We start from the raw sequence: 12,033 nt of genomic DNA on the forward strand, positions 1-12,033 counted from the left end.
CTGAAATAGGAAAAGAAAACTAAATAAATAAATAACACAAGTAGGGGAGACCGGGGCTAGTTGGCACACTTTTTACATTTTTGGTGATGGAAGAAAAACAACAAAGTATTTTGGTAATTTTTTATTTCCAGTGAAAAATATAAATCTTCCTCTTACTTTTCATTTAATAAAAAAATAATTTTCTTTCGAAACAAAAGCACAGCATTCTTTCGAAAAAAACATTTTGCCTGTGCCAACATGCCCCATGTACGGGGTAAGTTGGCACACACTATGGGTAAGTTGGCACAGCAAATATTTCTAGCAAATTAGAAATATGTAACAGTAAATTTAGATACAGAGTATATACCGTATTCATAATGTTTCATTTCAAGAATATTCAGTTCCATAGAAACTTAGAAATCTTTTCTTAGTAAAGAAAGTAACCTTTTATAAAATAAAATAAAAAACTGACTAGGTGTCATACATCCTATTGAATATAACTGCACTTCAAGGTAATAATTGCACAGAATACTTAACACTTAAGGTGAACTTAATCTAAATCATCGTCTGAGTCACAGTTGGGGCATGTATAAAACAAATCTTTATCAGTGCAGCCTTCGTGGGCCCACAACTTGCACATTATACACTGTATCCACACTTCTTGTGGTTTGCTTTTGGAAAAAGGTTCCATGCATACCAAACAGAGACTGTCCTCTTCATCTGAACTTTCCTCGTCACCATGAACACGTTTTGATTTCTTTGATTGCTTCTTCTTTGCTTCTGGAAATAAGGTTCTTTTTGTCTTGTGCATTTTTCTTTTGATATCTTTTCTAGTGCCTTTTTCACTGGAGTGTCAGTCAGAATGGCAGAAGAGCGTTTCCTCCTGTTCATTCCACTTCCTTCCTGGGACCAGCTTTAGGCAATGGTCTCAGTTCTTCAGGAGTTGGGGCTTTCTTCCCAGAGTCCAGAAGTAGAGGGTCTTGGTGTGTCATTGCCGTCCAGGCAATTTGTCGCAGGCTGAACATTGATTTCGCTGGCCTGAAACACTTGCGTTTCTTGTTGATCTTCCTCTGGTCTGTCAGTCACGTAAGCACCCAAAAAATCAGAATCCTGGAATATGTCTCTGTTGAAGGGTGAAATTCCAGCAGCCCTAAACCCAGCCAAAATATTATGTGGCGTCACAGCAAGTGGGAAAGCGGTGGACACTACGTTTGGAATGTCATAGATGGTCATAGTAGATCCAGGGTGTGTGGTCATCCATGAGTCACATGCTCTATTGACTAATTTTTTCAGAGGTCCATAGACACTAACATCAAGTGGCTGCAGCCTGTGTGAGCAGTGTGGTGGAAATGAAAGGACAGTGATGCCATTGACCTTACAAAATCAAGGCCCTGTATGGACAAATGCGAGCCGTGATTGTCTAATAACAAAAGAACTGGCTTTTCCTTAGAACATTTAGTGTGCTTTACAAAATGTTGTAAAACTCCAAAAATGTGACTCCTTCATCCATCCTGATGGATTGGCAGCTCCTGAACTACCAGGAGGAGCACTGTTAATGAAATGGTCACGGAAATGCACTCTAGGGAAGATAAAAAAAGGCGGAACTACATTGCCAGTTGCTGAGACTGCAACAGCAATTGTTACAAGAGTTCCTCTTTCACCTGAAGTCATTTTACCTACTTGTTTGAAGCCTTTGCGTGCTACAACTTTATTGGGTTTCTGTACTGTTGTTACCCCTGTCTCATCCATGTTCCAAATGTCACTAGGACCTAAATTATGCTGATTAAGGACAGTCTGCAGGTTATCAAAAAATAATGCAACATTTGTTTTGTTAAAACTTGTTGCTCTTGAGAGGCTAGTGGCCTCTGGAGACCTTATGGAAAGGTCCTTGTTCCTTTTTAAGAATCCAGAAAACCAGTCAGAACCAGCCATCTTGTTTTCTTTCCATGATGGAGGAAAAGTTTTATTTGCACCTTCAGCAAACTGGTAGGCTAACTTTCTTACCTCTTTCACAGATAATCCGTAATAAATATCTGCTGCTTGTTTAAGATATGTAGAAAGTTCCTTTTCTTGATCATCTGAGAGGACTTTCCTGTGTGCAGCATAGCCTACTCTAAGCGTTGCTTTATCTTCACCCTTCAGTTGCTCATGAGTTATCTTCTTGCAATAACGTGCTAGTGTTCGAAATGGTATGGCGAAATCCTTTGCAACTCCTCTGATTGGCTTGTGTTCACACTTAACACGTTTAGCAGCCCCCAATATAACGTCGGCAGGGATAGAGGCCCTCTCAGTTTTCCGTTTGTAGCTTCGAACCATTTCTGAAAAGTCAAAAGTATTGTACATGAAAGTAAATATATCAACATTAATTAATCAGAAACATAATGTAGCCTAACCCAAATATAATCTGAAAACGGAAATTATATAAATAGTAAAGTGGGGCAAGTTGGCACTGTGCCAATTTGCCCCGTTTTTGTTGAGCCAACTTGCCCCATCCATACCAATGATCATAAATAAACAGTTTTAGTATATATTAAGAAGCCTAATATGGACTGTTATATGGGTAAACAATCATTAAACACTAAGTTAAATTATGACTAAATTGGATATTTCTCATCTATAACCACATGCATGTTAGAGCAAACAATATAAGCGAATGAAAATTTACTTACCAGCATCAAAATCAATTTTTTCCTCACTCCAGTCAAGCCCTGCAACCTCTTGGTTTGGTAGCTTGTTGGTGACTGCGGAAGCAAGTGATGATCCTATGGTATGAATTACAAACCGATCTAACGGTAAATATTTGAATTATTTCAAGTGTGCCAACTTACCCCTGTTGCCAACTTGCCCCGGTCTCCCCTAAATAAATAAAAAGATAAATAAATATATAAATCAATATATAAATAAAATAAAATAAAGTAATAGCGGTGATAATGATAATAGTGATAATATTTAAGAATAGCAAGGCGTACAGCCCGCCATCTTTTATCTTCTTCTGTACTTCACTTTCACATAAGCTTTCACCCTCCGATTCTTCCTACACTCCCCTCCCCCACTAATTTCACCCACACTGTCTATCCCCCACTTATTTCGTATTTCGTATTTCTCACACAAGACTCTCACGGGCAACAGAGCAACGATGATCACCTATTATAAACGCAGAATGAAAGCAAACACTTATGGGCCGCCACCAAGGCAGTAAAGGCCCATGCCAATCCTTGGGATTGGCGAATCTTCACAACAACATCACTTCTCACACAAGACGAACTCGAACTCACGACAACACGAGTCACAACTCCACACCATGCACAACTTCAACTCAACTCAACTGGCCCACAACACCGACTCAGCCATGGCAAGCCCCGCACTCCACACTGGACTCGTCAAATGGTTCAATGTAAAAGCCGGGTACGGGTTCATCCAGGACCTTAACACCGGCACAGATGTCTTCTGCCACGTATCTGGCCTCACCCGTCCCCTTAAGAATCAACCTCCCAGAGAAGGAGACCAAGTTCTCGCCGTACGGGAGGGAGCTAAGGGATCGGAGGCGTGTGACGTGGCTCCAACAAAGAACACATCTGCCCCTCCGAAGACCCAAACACCACGGAAGAGGCAAGGAGAAGAGGATATACAGGCTAAAATATACGCCTGTATATATACGGCGAAGGCTTTGGCAGGCGGGAACAATCGCCGGCTGCAGGAGATTCTCCCCCTCATCCTGCAGCACAAAGGCCTGCCAGCAATTAACATCCCCTCAAGTGCCTTGACTGCCAACACCCGCACAAAACTACCTCGCCGAGGTCAACCCGGTACAAAGGGGAAGTCTAAAACCTCACCCGTGGCCGCTTCTACAACCCCTGACCAAGCAGCAGCAGCAGCAGAAGCCGAGCCAACGATATATAGGCCAAACGAAGAGATACACGACAATCTGGATGGAAAAGAAGACCAAGATAATGAAGATGAAGAAGGAAACGATGAGGAGGACGAGGAAGTGGATATCCTTGGAAGCGGAAGCGAAAGAGAGGCAGGTTCACCCCCGCCCAGCACGCCAAACCGACGCTCCACCCCACAGCCTCCCTACGGCGAGCGGGAAGAAGACCAAGGCTGGGTGACAAAGGAAAAGCGGCGAAGATCCCCAACCTCCCAGCTCGCTCTACCTAAAGGAAAACAAACAAATACACCCTCTGCTGAACCCCGCCAGTCACCCATCACCACGAGGCTGAGGAAAGAACGCCGGGTCGGAATAGTCCACGATCTCGTGCTGAACACATACACGAGTCACCAGCACCCAAAGGACGACGTCACTTCAACGAAAAAGAAGTCAAGCGCTGCGGTGCCAACACGCCAACCGCTCTACCATCCCAAATAAAGATCAGCAAGGCGGTTTGCCCGCCAACTTTACTCTCTACCACTATATTTCTTCTATTTTCACCCCCACTACTTCTTCCACTCATCCCTTATTTCCCCAACACTGTCTATCCCCCCCCCCCGGTGCAACACGAACACCACACACACCACTAAAAATAGCAAGGTGGTCTGCCCACCATCTATAATCTTCTCCTGTCTTTCAATAATTTCTAACTTTACTCTTACACTTCATAAAACATTTCCTTCACCCCTCTTTTCTAAAAAAATAAATAAATCAATAAATTAATTAAAAAAAGAAAAAAAAATTTCACACAAACCGAGTCCCCAACCTCTGATCTGTGCCCTGAGTCGTCGGGAGGGGGAAGCTGAAACCGATGACAGGAGCAGCTGAGTGGCCTCCCTGGGCAGTTTTTCTCCATGGCGAGAGGTGATCACCACCAATAGTACTGGCAGCTACCCGGCAGCGGACAGAGAGCTGGAAGGACTTGATAGGAGTGAGTGACATCAGGAAGTATTCTGGAAAGAAAATGCACTAATCACCCTCATATTTGTTCCTATGACCCACCACTGACATCTTGTTGTTAGACTTAGTTATTGTTTGGTAGGTGTGTTTTGTCAGTGAAAAAAAGAAAGAAAAAAAACAATAATAAAAAAAAAACTCAAGGTAGATTAGATGGGCTTTTTACAGAGAAATAATAAATTAATTAGCCAACAAATGAAATAAGTAAAAGATACTTACCAACACTTACCTTTGGGAATCTTCATCTCATGACCAGATAACCTGGAATAAAAAAAAAAAAATATGATGCATGAACACACACATATATACACACTCCAAACAAAGAACACATACAACATAGTACACACATGTACACTATACATGCACAACAACGCCAGATTAGCACTATACACATAAAAACCTTAACACATATTCATGCACGCAAACACAACATATACATAGATTCTTCTAGGTTGGGACGTCTAAACCTAGCACCAGCAACGAGTGATAGTTTAGCCTTAACAAACCATTTATAAATATAGCAACGTGGCATGCCCACACACTTTTATCTCTGACTTAAGTTCATTATTTTTCACTATTTCCTTCATCTGTACAAGCTCTTATATCGCTTCATCCCACTTTCCTGTTACATTCAGCTCAGCTCAGCTGCCAACACACTCTCAGAACAAATCATTGACGATTGTCTTGACTGCCAACACACTCTCAGAACAAATCATTGACGATTGACTTGACTTCTATTATTTTTCTAGTCTTACTTCTTGCTCCCCAGCCTTAAGTTATTTCTGGAACCTGCATTTGTGTAACGGGGCTCTCCCTCTTGGTAAAGAGTCCGCTGTGTCATGTAGAAGTGTCCCACCATGACGAAATGGGAAAGTTCCCAAGATATCGTACCGCACGCCGGCAGAACGCATGCCGAGCCTGCAGGGAGAGGATCTCCTCATCCAGTTCAATTCCAATGGGGAAAACGCTCCGACAATCTTGATTTTCCCAAAAAATTAACATGGTTTAGTATATCATTCAGTATACCTATTTTGAGGAAGTGTACGTCTCTGGCAGTCGAAATTTACTAAAACATATGTATGGGGATCTCTTAGTAGTAAAAGAAGTCATTTATAAAGTGGTCGCCGACCGTGACGGACGTTCATATCCCTGATGGTCTCTACTCTGACCGCTGTGCGCGGTGAGGTGTATGACTACGGTGCATTTGTTACCACTTGTCAAATAACCAGTGCTGGTGACAACAACAGCTGACTGCTGTATAGCGTCTTTTTTTTTTTTTTTTTTACTTGACTAGGAATTATATTTGCTTACATTAGTAAGAATAAAGCAGAAGCAAAACATTACATATTTACCTAGTTCTCAAGTAAATAATTTTGTTAAATGGTGTGATGATAATTATTTGAATTTAAATGTAAAAAAGACAAAGAAAATGTTAATCGATTTTCGTAAGAGGGAGAGGTGTGCTCAAAATCTTGTAATTAAAGAGGAACAGGTAGAAATTGTACATGATTATAAATATTCAGGGGTGTAAATTGATGATAAAATAACTGGTGATGTAAACACAAAGAAGGTGTATGGCAAATGTATGCAGAGAATTCACTTTCTGAGAATTTTAAGAAATCTAAAAGTTGAAAAGACTATTCTTGCTATGTTCTATAAGTCTGTTATTGAGTCGACTCTATGTTTTGGTTTAACAACGCTGTATGGGTGCTTCACTGTAAAAAAAAAAAAAAAAAAAACAAGAAGAAACTCAAAAAGGTTTTGAGAATTGCTGATATATATATTCTAGAAATGTATTGTGTACAACTAGGAAAATAATGAACGACAATACCCATCCTCTCAATAACTACGTGTTCTTAAGATCTGGAAAATGATTGGGTTTGTCTTCACAGAAAACATCTAGATATAAAAAATTAATTTGTACCAGCTAGCATTAAAATGTATGATTATGTCCATGCAAAAAGGTAAAGTTATTGCTTCCATTGTGATTTCGATTCTGATGCAGAATAAATTTACAGCATGTTTTTTTTTTTTTTTTTTTAATAGTGTAGTGTAATATATAATTTTAGTCTTGGACCTCACCTTGTCACAGATATTTTATTGTGTGTTGTACTGTATGTGTGTTGTAACTGTAACTTTGAATGATCTGGATCCACAAAGAGTTTCAATGTGTATGTATCATTACAAATTGACTAAATAAAGTATTTATTATTATTATTATTATTATTATTATTATTATCATTGTTATTATAAAGGCATCGTTAATGATGGAACTGTTATTAAGAGTTAGTTAAGTAGAATTTATATTAGCATGAATGATGATAATGCTAAAAGGTTTAGTTAGTATTATTGATTCTTTTAAATGTTATCACCAGTATTGCTCGCTCACCTTGGTGTTGCTGCTGTTCTTTATTATCTATCGTTACTACTACTACTACTACTACTACTAATACTACTACTACTACTACAGCTATTATTATTATCATCATTATTATTATTATTGTTATTATTATTATTATTATTATTATTATTATTATTATCATCATTATTATTATTATTATTATTATTATTATTATTATTATTATTATTATTATTATTATTATCATCATCATCATTATTGTTGTTGATGTTAGTGTTGGTGTTGGTAATGGTGATGGTGGTGTTGGTGTTTGCGTTTTTGGTGTTGGTGTTGGGCGCAACTAAAGCGTCCACGTCGCTCCGTGGAGCGAATGATTCGTGCGTCTGGCAGGGCAGGTCTTTACTTCCCGTCTCGTCATGGTGGGACACTTCTTCATGTCACACCGCCCATGTGCAGTGCCTTTTTTTCCTCTTACTATTCTATTTTTCGGACCTAGCGTCCCCCGATGGGTGAAGGTGAACCCTGCAACTTGCTCAATGGGTGCTCTTAGAGGGCTGCTTTAAGCCACACTGGCCAGTTTAGCCAAAAATTTGGTTAGGGTTAGGTGCGGTGCAGGGACACTGCAACGGTTTTTAGCAACTGGGTGGCCAAACTGCTCTACCAATTTACTGTCTTAGCTGTGTTGTGTGTCAGGCTTCGGCCACCTTTTAGCATTCATTGTTTTTTTTTTATTGTTTGTGTAATGTAGACATATGTTGTAACCATGCTTAGGATAAAAATAACACACCCCCAGCCCTCCCGGGCTACCAAGATTTAACAATTGAGAACCCTTTCTTTCCTACCATCCTAGACATGCTTAAACAAGGAAAATTCCAGCCATTGCTTCCCCCTGAAATTAGTGCCAAAAGGACAATCATTATAAAAAATACCGACGAGCATATATATAACAAACCTGAAAAGGATATTGAGGATGAACTTCTTAACGAAAACAGCTTTCTGAATGAAGGAATTGAAAACATTTTCAGAATTCCTAAAATAAAAAATCATTAAGATTACATGTGAGTATCCCCCATTTCTACGTCAGTTTAGATGAATTCATTCCTGTTCTTACATGCTTAAATACTAATGATTACAAAATCTGCTCAGAATGCTCTATTACCGAGCATACATGGAAATAATTACAAGGCCACCGAAAAAAAAGTGCATCAACTGCAAGGGAAACCACCATGCATTAGCTAATAAATGTCCGCTCCGAAAGAAAGCTATATCAGAATAAAAGGAAATGCTAGGAAACAAAGTAACACACAAACCTACAGCCAAATCACAAAACATGACACTACTCAACAACCTACCTTCCAACCACATACCAACACTAAACAAAGACGCACATCAAAATTCAGACGTGCTTAATTCACGCCCACTATCTGAACTCCATTAACCCAGGCAGTTTTAGCGCTGAGCTCTACAAACTCTATAAGGTCAATAATCTCCCCACTATAATTATACCAGAGGACCCACCGTTTGGTGCAATTTTAAACTTAATAACACAAAACATCCCTGCCAAAAACACAACATGCCATTCACAATCAAGCACCAACACTTTCCCATCTCAACCAGTCAAAGGGACCCAGGAAAATATATGAGACAAATGACACACCAAGAACAATAATTTTAAACAACATCTGAGGAAATGCCCCAAGTGGAAAAAAAAAAAATTCTGGCCTCCAACTTGCAAATCATAAAAAAAAGCGAGGAATGGGCAAAAAAACACATTCAGTCTTAACTACTTAAAATCTGTTTTAGACAGCGGCAAATTAAAATGGAGATTCACTAGCAATACATATAACGAACAAGAAATTCACAGCCTCCTCACAAACAAAGATATTGACCTGGCTAACTGTTGGTGCATAATGGATGACATTCTCTTTAACAAAAATCTGTAGTGGCAAAAATGAGGAGAGAAGACCACCCCGCAGTAGATCAACTAAAACTTGACACAGACACTCCTCTAAGTAGATAAAACGATTAATAAAACTAATGTCAAACACCCTTAACATTACAACACATACAACTTCTCACAAAATGGCACACACTCACACGCAACACACACTAAACATCGTACAACACAATGTTCAATACTGAAATAATAAAAAAAGATACACCCTCAGTAACATATACAGAGAAATTGACCCAGATGTAATACTACTCAGCAGTGACGGGATTAAAACAAATAATAATATAAAAATATTAAATTACACTTCAAACCTTATCAACTACACCGATGAAATGCACGACGGTTCAGCTATTCTTGTTAAACAAAACCTGAAACACATAATAAAAGATGATTACGACAATGACATACTACAAATTACAATATAAACAAGTACAGGCCCAATAAACATAGCCACAACATATCTTTCACCTAGAAGACCTTATCTACCAATCCCAAACTTCCATGCAATAGCGTCCCAATCAATGCCAACCTACATCAATGGGGACTTGAACGCACATCACCACAATTTAGACAACAAAACTAATAATAACGTAGGCAAAGTTCTAATGATGCTGATCAATAATGACAGATTAGCACATATAGACCCAGACTTCCCTACATACATATTTCACAATGCCTTATCCACATCAGACATAATACTAACCAACAATAAAACATACCATAATACATTCATCCAACCAGGACCAACAACTGACTCGGACCACATACTCATAATCATAAAGATAACTACACATCCTATTAGAATAAACACACCACCCATATACATAACAAACAAAACTAACTGGGAATGATTCAAACAAGAAGCAAAACTTAAAACAAAAAACATAAACACACACCCATACATCAAACAAACTACCTTGGAAAACTCAATGAAAGAGTGGATGAATGCAATAACCTCAACCATAGAAAAACATATACCGACCAGAACACACGAAACAACACAGAAACCTATATACAACCAAAGTATAAAAGGACTGCAATGGTGGGCGAAACGATTATGAAATATAGTTTAAAATCAGGATGGACTTAAACTAAAGCTATCACTTATAAAACCATAAAACACACCATTGTAGAATTAATTAGGAAAACAAAATAAGCGAAGCACAGACACTCTATAAACACCGAAAGAAATTCTAGCAAAACATAAAACAACTAAAAGGTAACACATCAAATCAAACACAATATCTAATACAAGATAACAAAATAAAAAAAAAAAAAATACACGAAGAAAAAGACGAAGACAAAATCTTCAGGGAAATCTGGAGTAATGTCTTCAGAATAAGCCCAACAGAAAATTTGTTGTTCGATCAGGAGAATGATCAAATAGTTAACATATACATCAACAACAACACAGTAGAAATACTTCCCTACCATCAAGGAAACCCAGATAACCTAAATAATAACAACTACTTAACATCCCAGATCACAATACAGAAAGTTAAAAACATTATAAAGTAATTAAAAAAATAACACCAGGACACACAAACTTAAATAAAATCATTCTACAGAATCTACCCGATGAAGTTTTAGAAATATTCCCAAAACTTCTTAACATATCACTATCAGTGGGGTATTTCCAAAACATATTCAAACACTCTAATATAATATGATTCCTAAACCAAACCAACCAACAACAGACCCCAACAACTTCTGCCGCACCTTACTACTTTAAGTACCAAGGAAAAATATATGAAAAAATAATCAATATGAAAATTGGAGCATTTCAAAAAAACAACAATATACTACCTGACTCCCAGCATGGTTTCCGCAAACACAAATCAAAAGACACAGCCCTAGCAACTATCACAGAAACCATTTCAAAAGCCCTCTCAAACAAAAAGCAATGTTTTATAGTTCTCAGAGATGTTTCCAAGGCATTTGACAAGGTATGGACAAATGGTCTGAAATACAAAACACATCAGCAAAGCTACTTTGTATCTTTCTCGACAATATATCAGCCTCTATTACAATAAATAGCTTCGAAGGCCAAAGCTTTCAACTCCAAAGGGGTGTACCGCAAGGAAACGGCCTATCACCCACACTTTACACCCTCCCAGATGGGAACCGCCTTGTCATGGTGGGGGGGGGGGCTTGCGTGCCCCTGTGATCTGGTGAGCTAGGCTAGAGGGGGCTTAGGCCCTTGCTCTGCCCTTTCGAGGGGGAGAGGGCTACCCATGCTAGTAAGGTCGCCAGTGAGGGGCCAGACTAAATGGTTCCTACGTAGGCTGCCAGTGGACCAGCAGAGCCACCCGCTGGAGGGATCGCCCAATAGGGGCCGTCCTGTGCTGGATGGTTGGGTGTCCAGGCTGGAATGCTTTGGGAGGGGGTCTCAGCTCTGTCGTGGACAAACATTCGTATCATGTGGGGCCTTTTTTTAAAACGACTGGTCCGCATGGGGACGAGGTACCCCGTCCACGGCAGCCAGCGCTCCCTCCCATTGTAGTCCCAGTAGGTGGTTCCCCTTGCCCTGGAGCCAATTTTTGTGTAACTGTTTTTTTATGGGATAACACAAAAAACATTCAGGTTCTCATGAGGTGGCTGAGCTGGCCCACGAGACGTCATCTTCAGGTCTGAGTGGGAAGGAGGATTCCCCTCCACAAGAGCCTCCCACAGCAGTCTCCTGTTCTGGGAGTTCTTCTGAGGGTCGCATTTCTGCTGCATATGATTCCCTTTTGATGGTAAATGTTAATCCATCATTTTTCTATCATACCTTGCACTCACTTCTCAAGGTGTATGGCACGGTTCTTCGCATTCGACTGGTTTATGAAAAGGACTTTCCATCTAACCGCTGCTATG

This window comes from Portunus trituberculatus, chromosome 50 (assembly GCF_017591435.1).
Source record: "Portunus trituberculatus isolate SZX2019 chromosome 50, ASM1759143v1, whole genome shotgun sequence".
NCBI lineage: Eukaryota > Metazoa > Arthropoda > Malacostraca > Decapoda > Portunidae > Portunus > Portunus trituberculatus.